An 11,071-nucleotide genomic window follows, 5' to 3' on the forward strand; every position below is an offset into this window, starting at 1 on the left:
CTTTTGTCAGCCAGTCAATATTTCAAACACCTGTCACTTTCTTGGTATTTATCCAAATATTTGTGTGTATGGTGTTTTTTGTTTTTTGTTTTTTCTGTAATGTCACTGCATGGCCATAGAAGCTTTTGAACATTAAGTTATTTTACTTCAGGGAATTGATAGATGATAGATATTTCTGCAGGTTTTTATATGAGAAAAAAATATCTTCCATAGAGGTAGGATTTGTGTGATTGAAATAAAAAGCTAGAATTCGTTGAGCACTTACCATGTGCTCAGAACTGACTTTTACAGAATTATTTCATTTTAGCCCTCACAGCAAATAAGAAAATTGATGCTTGAAGAAGTTAGAAAGTAAGCCAGGATACAAACCCACATCGTATTTAAGCACTTGTCTCTTAGCATTACCATGGTGTAATAAAGAGCAGTTCATTATATCTTACAGCAAATACCGTGTTTCAAGGATGCAAATGAGAAAGGCTTAAAGAGCATAACTTTCCCAGTTCTTCTATTTTAACCATTATTTACCTGTGCTTACAGCCATAAGAAAAGAAGACAGAGGAGGAGAGGAAAGATTTCTTTAAAATAAGTAAATTTTGTATTTTTCTTCCCTAAAAATAAAAGTCAGATTCCAAAAAATATTATTTTTTTATGATATTAGTTGGTTCTTAAGTGATTGTCTCTCATGTCCAAATGCATTCTTCTTTTCTGCTTTTTATAAAGCTAGGACTAGGGGTATGAAAATTGCATTTCTTTTCTGTCAACTAATTCCTATTAAATTCTATCTTGGGGCTTTAGAAGGAAATTTAGAAGGCAGGAGGAGGAGTAATAAATGTGAAAAATAAAATATGTAGATAAGAGCAGAAGTTGGTGAAATAGAAAAGATAAAACAGAAATTCATTACACACAAAATATGGTTCTTTAAAAATATTAATAAAATTTTCAAACCTCTGGCTCAATTGATCAAGAAAAAAAGAGAGAAAGCACAAGAAATTTTAATTGAAAAGAGAACACACAACCAAAGTTACAACAGAGATGAAAAGAAATAATAGTATTGGAGGTTTCTGTTTCCAGCATAACAAACTAGATTATTTAGATCTCACAAATCTATAAAACTAGAAGCCAATAGAAAATGGGCTACAAACAAAGAAAAAAATGTGAGATAATAAGACCATATCAAAGTAAACTCCAAGCATAAACTAATAAAAGGATAGTACAGTGAATCCTTGGAGAAGCTGGGACTCAGAATCTGAGGAGAAGGTACTACAGGAGGTTCATATTTCTAAGCCAGCACAATAAGGCTACTTCTAGGAAGATATAAAGAAGGTGAAAACTGGAACCAATTGCTATTTGTCAGGGTAAAAGGCCATTAATAAAGCTAAGCTCACCTATCAGCCAACTAACAGGAAACAGAAAGCAAACACAAAGCATGTGACATTGGTGTATAATAGTGTACAACTTTTCTGAAGGCAATGTGGTGATATGGATCCAAAACTATAAAAATGTTCATACCATTTGATATGGTAATCCACACTTTGTAGCTTAACCAAACACAAGATTTAGAGATGTGCCCAAACATTTATATTCATGATGGTTCATGATAGTATTAAAATTTACCTACATGCATAATAACTACATGCATAAATATGTCCTATGCAGATAGGGTTCTCCTTTTCACCCCAGTTCTTTCAGTACTCATAGAAAGTAAATATTACATACATAGAAATTCTTTACTTCAGCTCCTGATTAAGCAATTCCCAAACCACTAAAATGTTACCAAAAAAATTAGTCAGAAAATTAAGATCATAATGGTCATTCCAAATACAGAAGAACAAAAATAGTCCACAGATTTGTCCAGCAATTTGTGAAATAGAATTTGCTGATATCCATGTTAAGCAACCTAATAACGTATAATTAAGAATTAATAAAGTAAGTAAATTCAATAAAATTCAATGTACATGAATTTGTATACAAAAAATATCTTGTTCTTCTATACACTAATAAAGAACTATCAGAAAGAGAAATTAAGAAAACAATCCTATTACAATTACATAAAAAAATAAAATGCCACCCTAGCCAGTTTGGCTCAGTGGATAGTCAGCCTGAAGACTGAAGGGTCCCGTGATGGATTCTGGTCAAGAGTATATGCCTGGGTTGTGGGTTTGATCCCCAGTAGGGAACATGCTGGAGGCAGCCAATCAAAGATTCTCTCTCATCATTGATGTTTCCATCTCTCTCTCCCTCTCTTTTTCCCTTCCTCTCTGAAATCAATAAAAATATATTTTTAAAAATTAAAAATAAATAAAATACCTAGAAATAAATTTAACCAAGCAAGTAAAAGACATGTACTTTGAAAAGTATAAGCCAATGATGAAATTAATTGAAGAAAATACAAATAAATTCAAAGATATTCTATGTTTATGAATTGGAAGCATAAATATTATTAAAATGTCCATACTACCCAAAGCAGTCTGCACATTCTATGCAATCTGTATCAAAATTCCAACAGCATTTTTCACATAAATAGAAAATAAGTTGTAAAACTTGCATGGAACCACAAAAACATCAAGTAGCCAAAGTAATATTGAGGGGGAAAAAACAAAACTGGAGACATCACTCTCCCTGATTTCAAAATTGTATAATAAAGCTACAGTAATAAAACAGGATGGTATTGGCATAACAACAGACACATGGATCAAGGGAGCAGAATAGAGAACCCAGAAATAAACCCACACATTTATGGTCAATTATTTTATGACAAAGGGACCAACAATATACAATGGGAAAAGGACAGTCCCTTTCAATAAATGGTGTTAGGAAACCTGGACATACACATGCAAAAAAATGAAATCAGATCACTACCTTATATGCACACAAAAATTAACTCAAAATGGGTCAAAGACCTGAATGTAAGACCTGAAACCATAAAACTACTAGATGAAGTCTGGCCTGTGTGGGTCAGTGGTTGAGCGTCAACTCAAGGACCAGGAGGTCATGTTTCGATTCCCATCAGGGCGTATGCCTGGATTTCGGGCTCAATTCCCAGTAGGGCACGTGCAGGAGGCAGACGATTGATGATTTTCTCTCGTCACTGATGTTTCTATTTCTCCCTCTCCCTTCCTCTCTGAAATTAATAAAAACATATTTAAAAAATAATTACAAACATACTAAGAAAAAAACCCTACTAGATGAAACATAAGAGGTAAGCCCCTTGACATGGGTCATGGCATGTCAAGTTTTGTTTTTTTAATTATACACCAAAGGCAAAGGTAAGAAAAGCAAAAATAAACAAGTGGGAGTACATTAAACTAAAAAGCTTCTGCACCGCCCGGCCAATGTGGCTCAGTGGTTGAGTGTCGACCCAGTCAACTCAAGGACCAGGAGGTCATGTTTCGATTCCCAGTCAGGGTCCATGCTTGGGTTGCAGGCTTGGTCCCCATTGTGGGTGTGCAAGAGGCAGCAATTGATGAATCCCTCTCATCATTGATATTTCTATCTCTCTCTTCCTCTCCCTTCCCTCTGAAATTAATAAAAACATATTTAAAAAATAATTACAAACATACTAAGAAAAAAACCCTACTAGATGAAACATAAGAGGTAAGCCCCTTGACATGGGTCATGGCATGTCAAGTTTTGTTTTTTTAATTATACACCAAAGGCAAAGGTAAGAAAAGCAAAAATAAACAAGTGGGAGTACATTAAACTAAAAAGCTTCTGCACCGCCCGGCCAATGTGGCTCAGTGGTTGAGTGTCGACCCATGCACCAAGAGGTCATGTTTCCATTCCTGATCAGGGCACATGCCCAGGTTGCATGCTCAATCCTCAGTAGAGGGCATGCAGGTGGCAGTTGGTCGATGCTTCTCTCTCATCTATCTTTCCATCTCTCTCTTCCTTTCCCTTACTCACTCTAAAAATAATAAAAACATAATTTAAAAAAAAAAAAAACTTCTGCATAGCAAAGGAAAAAATAAAAAGGCAACATGCAGAATGGTAGAAAATATTTGCAAAACATATATCTGATAAGGAGTTAAAATCCAAAATATATGAAGAAGTCATAGGACACAATAGAAAAAATAAATAAAAACAAAATCACAATTCATTTTAAATATGGGCAATGGATATGAATAAAAATAATTCCAAAGAAGGCATACAAATGACCAAAGGGTACATGAAAAGGTGCTCAACATCACTAATCAAAAGGGAAATGCAAATAAAAAGTACAATGAAATATCACTTCACACCTGTTAGAATACCTATGGTCAAAAAGACAAGAAATAACGAGGGCTAGCAAGGATGCAGAGAATAGGCAACCATGTGCACTGTTGGTAGAAATGTAAATTGGTAGAGCCAATTTGGAAAACAATATGGAGGTGCCCCAAGAAATTAAAAATAGAGCTACAATATGATCTAGCAATTCCACTTCAGTGTATGTGATGAAAATGAAAACACTAACTCAAAAAGACATCTGCACCCCCATGTTCATTGTAGTATTATTTAAAACTAGAGGACCAGTGCGTGAAATTTGTGCACTCAGGTGGGGGGGGGAGGTTTCCCCTCAGCCTGGCCTGCACCCTCTCGCAGTCCGGGACTCCTCGGGGAATGTTTGCCTGCTGGCGTAGGCCCAATCCCCTGACAGCAGTCAGACATCCCTCTTGCAGTCTGGAGCTCTCGCAGTCTGAGACCCCTTGCTCTTTACCACTCGCCTGCAGCGGAGGCGGGAGAAGCTCCCGCCCCTGCCGCTGTGCTCGCCAGCCATGAGCCTGGCTTCTGGGGGAGCGCACTGACCACCAGGGGCAGCTCCTGTGTTGAGCGTCTGTCCCCTGGTGGTCAGTGCATGTCATAGCAACCAGTCATTCTTCTGGTCATTCCTCCGTTTGGTCGATTTGCATATTAGGTTTTTATTATATAGGATGGCCAGAGATGGAAACAATGTAAGTGTTCATCAATGGATGAATGGATAAAAAATGTGATATATATTATACCATGAAATATTATTTAGCCATAAAGAAGAAGACAGTCCTTCCATTTATGAAAACATGAATGGATTTAGAGGGCATTAGCTAAGTTAAATAAGTCAGACAGACAAATATAAATACCATGTTATCTCAATATGTGGAATCTAAAAAGAATGAAATGAAATGAAAATGAGCCTATGGATGCAAAGAACAGATTGGTGGTTGCCAGAGGGGGGTGGAGGAAGTGTACAAAATGGGTGAAGAGGGTTAAATATTATAAATTTTCATATATAATTTTTTTTAAATCATGGAGATATGATGTATAGCATAATGACTATAGTAGTAAGAATGTATTGTATACTTGAAAGTTGCTCAAGGAGCAGTTCTTAAAAGTTCTCATCACAAGAGAAAAATATTTTGAAATTATGCTTGTAGTGATGATTATTAATGGGACTTACTGTGATGATAATTTTGAAATACAGACAAATAGCAAATCACTACATCATACGTCTAAAACAAATGTAAGCTTATATGTCAATAATATCTTAGTTCTAAAATATACAACTTAAAAAAAGAGTAAATAGATATCTACTGAATTTTAAAAGGTTTAAAGGTGAAATTGGAAGAGAAATAAGGAGAAGGAAACTCATAGACACATAATTTATTGTAGATCTTTGAAGGATTCAATAAGAGTTAAATAAATATGAAAAAAGGAGATACAGATAATTACACTTGATCAAGGAGTCTACCCAAATCACCTCTCCTAGGAAGCCTTCCAGATAACCTGCAATCTGGGGTAGCCTGCCTATGAGCTACCATTGTCCCTGTGCCTTCCTATAACCCATTGTGCTTACAGTACTCCATAAAGTGATGGCTAATTTATTTCTCTTATCCCCTTCCCAAGGTGTGATCCTTGAATCTATGGCACAGGAGGCTAACCTTTGTCAACTATATCAACTGAATTCCTTGCCCTCTAGATTCCATGGGGTCTGTCAATGGGAACCCTTGGTGGCAGATTGGGTTGGTAGGAGAATGAGGTGAGAACAGGAATTTCCCAGCTTCACCACCTGCTGGTCACCATGGAAAAGCTGCCTCTGTCTGCAGAAAGCTTCAGCTCTGGTCAGGCAGTCCTCTCCCTACAGCTACCTTCTCCGAGTTCCCCAATCTGTTCCCTCCCACTGCTTCTTGAGGCCCAGGAGGAGGACTACCTCCTTTGCTAGCCCTAGGATAGTTTGCTTTTCTAAACACTGCCCACACCTCCATAAGCAGTCCTCTTCTCAAGTTGCCTACTTGGAGATGTTTTCTGATTCTTCCCAGGACCCAAACTAGTCAATGGTCTTAATTCACAATTATGCATAAGACTTTTTTTAAAAAATTATCTTTATTGTTTAAAGTATTACAGATGTCCCATTTTTATTCCACATTGATCCCCTCCACCCCACACACACAGGCCTTCACCACACTATTGTCTATGTCCATGTGTGATGCATATATGCATATAAATTCTTTAATTAATCTCTCCCCATCCACCCACCCACCACTGCCTTCCCTAGGAGATTTTCCTGTCTGTCCCATGCTTCTATGTCTCTGGATATATTTTGTTCATCAGTTAATTTTGTTCATTTGATTCCACATATAAGTGAGATCATGTGATACTTGTCTTTCCATAGAAACTAAGAAAGTGCCTAAGGGGAGCGGTCCTAAGCCATCAGTTGGACATCCCCTGAGGGCTCCCAGACGGTGAGAGGGCACAGGCCAGGCTGAGGAACCTCTCCCCCACAACTGCCGAGTGCATGAATTTTTGTGCAAAGGGCCTCTAGTTATCTAATAATTGTTTTAGGCATGTGTAGGAGCACCAGTGAAAATATGATCGTTATAAAGATTAAAATAAATAATGAAGATAATTAATAAATGTACTGTTACGTACTTTCAAGACACTAGTTCTAATTTTTCTTAGGTTGTTGCTCTACGATGTTTTGTGCCCCTGCCCTATTGTACCAATACACTTTCTCAAGCCCACATATGGCCAGCCATGTGCCCAGTTACTGTTTCGACTGTCAGGCAGACTCCCAGTCAGACCAACCACATCTCTTGAAGTGGTGCATCTTTTGACTAATGAATTGCTCTGTAGCACTCACTGTGACAAGAATGCCACCTCATGTTGCATCACTGACTGTTCACAATCACCAAATTTTTTTTTTCACTTGAGCTACTTGTGGATGAGGCCACCAAAGTTTCCCTGCAAGAGTAACTTGGAAAAGAAAATTTTTAACAAATGTTTTGCCAAAACAACAGAAAGGAGCCCAGATCCTTTTTCTACATAATAGCAGTGCTACTGCCTGAGTTTAGTAGATTGGTTGCTACATGCTGTAAAATGCTTACCCCACATTCTCTGAACTCTTGCTATTATTGTATATAACAGATGTACAGGGATTTTTAAGTTAAGTTTAAAAATACAATAAAATTATGATCTAGAACTGAAATATGTTAAGCAAAAACCTACCCCATTGTCTCTCATAGAGGCCCATCTTAATAATAAGTTCTGAAAAGGAATTCCAAGACACTGTTTGAAAGTATATTTCTTAATGTATGTATAGGAGGCTATAAGTCTTTGGAGACAGACCATTTATTTTTAATTTTTATACATTTTAATTTAATTTTACGGTTTTTTTAAATCTTTATTGTTGAGGGTGTTTTTTCCCAATGCCCCCATCCACCAGATTTCCACCCCTAGACCTTCACCACCCTATTATCAGTGTCCATACATAATGCATATATGCATATAAGTGAGTTGGTTAATTTCTTCCCACTTTCCCCTATCCCCTTCCCTCTGAGATTCATCATACTGTTCCATGATTCCATGCCTCTGGTTCTACTTTATTCATCCATTTATATTGTTCATTAGAGTCCTTGTTCATTTATTTTTATTTTTAGATACAATTGTCAATAGATATGTAGTCACTGCCATTTTATTGTTCATATTTTTTACCTTCTTTTTCTGCTTCTGCTTCTGCTTCTTCTTCCTCTTCTTAAAGAATACCCTTTAATATTTGATGTAATACTGGTTTGGTGGTGAGAACTCCTTTAGCTTTTTTTTGTCTGGGAAGCTCTTTATTTGACCTTAAATTCTAAATGACAGCTTTACTGGATAGAGCCATATTGGTTATAGATCCTTGCTATTCATCACTTTGAATATTTCTTGCCACTCCCTTCTTGCCTGCAAAGTTTCTGTTGAGAAGTCAGCTGAGCAGAGGCAGTTAGGGGTGATCAGGCAGGCAGGGGAGCAGTTAAGGGTGATCAAGCTGGGAGGGGAGCAGTTAGGGGTGATCAGGTGGCAGGCAGAGAGGTTAGGGGCGATCAGGCAGAGGTGGTTAGGGGTGATTAGACAGGCAGAGAGGTGAGCGGTTAGGAGCCAGCAGTCCCGGATTGCGAGAGGGGTCCCAGATTGGAGATGGTGCAGGCCAGGCTGAGGGACCCCTCCCGTGCACGAATTTTGTTCATCAGGCCTCTAGTGTAAGAATAATAGTTTGCCATCATGGCAAATAACAGAATCTGAAGGAGACCTTAGAGATCATCTCATTCATCTCATTCAAGCCTATCTGTGGGGAAGAAATCAGAGGTCTAGAAAGGGAAGATAATTTGCTGAGAGTTATGTAACTCATTAGAGCCAAATCTCTAATAAAGAGTGCCCTCTCATCATAATAGAATTTACCTTTTATACATGAAAAATCTATAAATGGAAAAGCAATAGAGTAAAGCAATTTAACTATGAATCTGCACAAAAGAAAAATAGTTGCCAAGAGTAACTCTTTCAACCAGCAAATTCAGATGTATTCTACAAATGATGAATATTATTTATATTCACAGGATACTTTAAAAAAGCAAAAGTATTAACATTTATTTTGGGAAACATTAACAATCAAATCTTGATTTGTTGTTTGAATGATGAATTTAAGAAAATGTTAATGCAGAATAAATTCCATTTCTGGAGCAGAGACATCAGTACACTTAACCACATGCTCCGTCTTGAAATCCCTGATGATAAATCATGTGGATATCATGTACCTCCTGATGAGAAATGAGAAGAAAAGTTCACACACTCACACACACACAGTCACATCTGGGTGCCTACATGTTCTGGTTGCCCAATCTGTGTAGCAAAAGACATACAGTGAGAGCCAGACAGAATAGCCACTGTCTCAGAACCAGGGCGGGCATTGGGCTCCTGGACCACTCTTAGGCTCAAGTGTTCAGAAAATTTAGGGAATCTGCTTGACCCTGCAGAAATTGGAGGAAGCTAGGCTCCAGGGTCCCATATTGTAGAATGTTTTTCCAAAAGGTTTAAGTCCCCACTTGGTGTCTGAACAGCAAGACATTCCAGGCAAGGGTACGCAGACCAAATCCCATGTAGGTCCAGTTATATGGAAACATCTTACTCAAAATCTAGGTCTGCCTCTGAGATCCTGAACAAGCCACTCCACCTCCATTTCACCCCTCCCAGGCTCTCTTACCCCTTTGTGATGATGGCAACAAATGGGGAAAGTATTTGATACAATCAACATGAGGCCAAGTCAGGGTTGGGTATGGATGGGGGAGAGTGTAGAATGTAAAACTCCAGATGCAAAAGGAGCCTTTTTGTGTTAACTTGGTACCAAAACCTTTTGCAAGCATCATACTTAAAACTATGAAGCATAATTATTAAGGACAAAATAAACAAGTTGCGGAATACCATGTACAATATAAAACCAATACTATAAAAATAAAAAGTAACAAGCCTATAAATTACTTTTAAGTATGTAAATTCATAGACAATGATCTGACATCAGTGACCACATCTAGAACCAGTGAAAATAGGCCCAATATTGAGTATAACATCTAATTTTTATAATAAAATGTTATCTTCCAACTCTTACACTTCCCCCATTCTACAAACTTGTTAAATTTATTATACTCTTAACGTATTGTCATCCTAGACTGTTAAATTTCTTCCAGGATCAGTGTTTTCTTCCCCATGCAAATAACTATCCTTACAATCATCTCTATCTTCTTTGTACTTCGCATTGCTTAGAAAGTTCTAGTGGTAAAGACACACCATGTTTCATATACCCTACCTGTACCACAATCTTTACTCTTTTTCCAGAATTATAATAATGCTAAAATGTTACTTTCAATGTTTATAATCCACAACTCAGAAGAGTATTAATGTTTCTTTTAATTAATGATCCCAAAGGAATGAGAAGCTGTGCAATGAAGTGGGGGGAAAGGGGGGACAGCGAGACTACAAAATTTTCAGGATGGCAACGACTCTGAAAAATAACAGTCCTCAACCATGATATTAGATTTTTAAATTTGTTTTATTAATTTCATCACAAATAACATAGGCAAAATATTTTTTACATTGTATGCTTTTTAGATTGACCATGAAATGAAAAACAAATGAATAAGATGCGGGTCTTCATTTCTCTTTCTTTCAGGGAAATCTGAAAAATAAAAGTACAAATATAAGTACTGTTTGTAAAATATCGTGCATTTTCAAATCTTTTTATTTTATTTTTTTAATTTAAGTTCTTATGGGTTGAAGGCAAGCTTGAATTATTTTCATTGGTGAAAATGGAAATTGCAGAAAGACAATCTCCAGTGGTCGGCAAACTGCGGCTCGCGAGCCACATGCGGCTCTTTGGCCCCTTGAGTGTGGCTCTTTCACAAAATACCGACTTCTATGCATGGGCCATGAAGTTTCAATCACACTGTATGTGTGTGACCGCATGTGGTATTTTGTGGAAGAGCCACACTCAAGGGGCCAAAGAGCCGCATGTGGCTCGCGAGCCGCAGTTTGCCGACCACTGGAGATTGTCTTTCTGCAATTTCCATTTTCACCAATGAAAATAATTCAAGCTTGCCTTCAACCCATGGCAGCTGAATTCTTCTGCTGAGCTAGGGGAGAGGACACTCCACTAGTTATTGTAAAGTCCTCTCTTAGTCACTGACATCATCCAACTCCTCAGGCTTCAGAGTCACAGATGCCATCATCACTCCTCCAAGTTATTCACTAAATATCTATTTCTTACTTTCATAATTACAAATAAGCAAGGTGTCTTCCCAAATTACACCTCAAGGAA

This window comes from Myotis brandtii, unplaced genomic scaffold (assembly GCF_000412655.1).
Source record: "Myotis brandtii unplaced genomic scaffold, ASM41265v1 scaffold453, whole genome shotgun sequence".
Taxonomy (NCBI): Eukaryota; Metazoa; Chordata; class Mammalia; order Chiroptera; family Vespertilionidae; genus Myotis; species Myotis brandtii.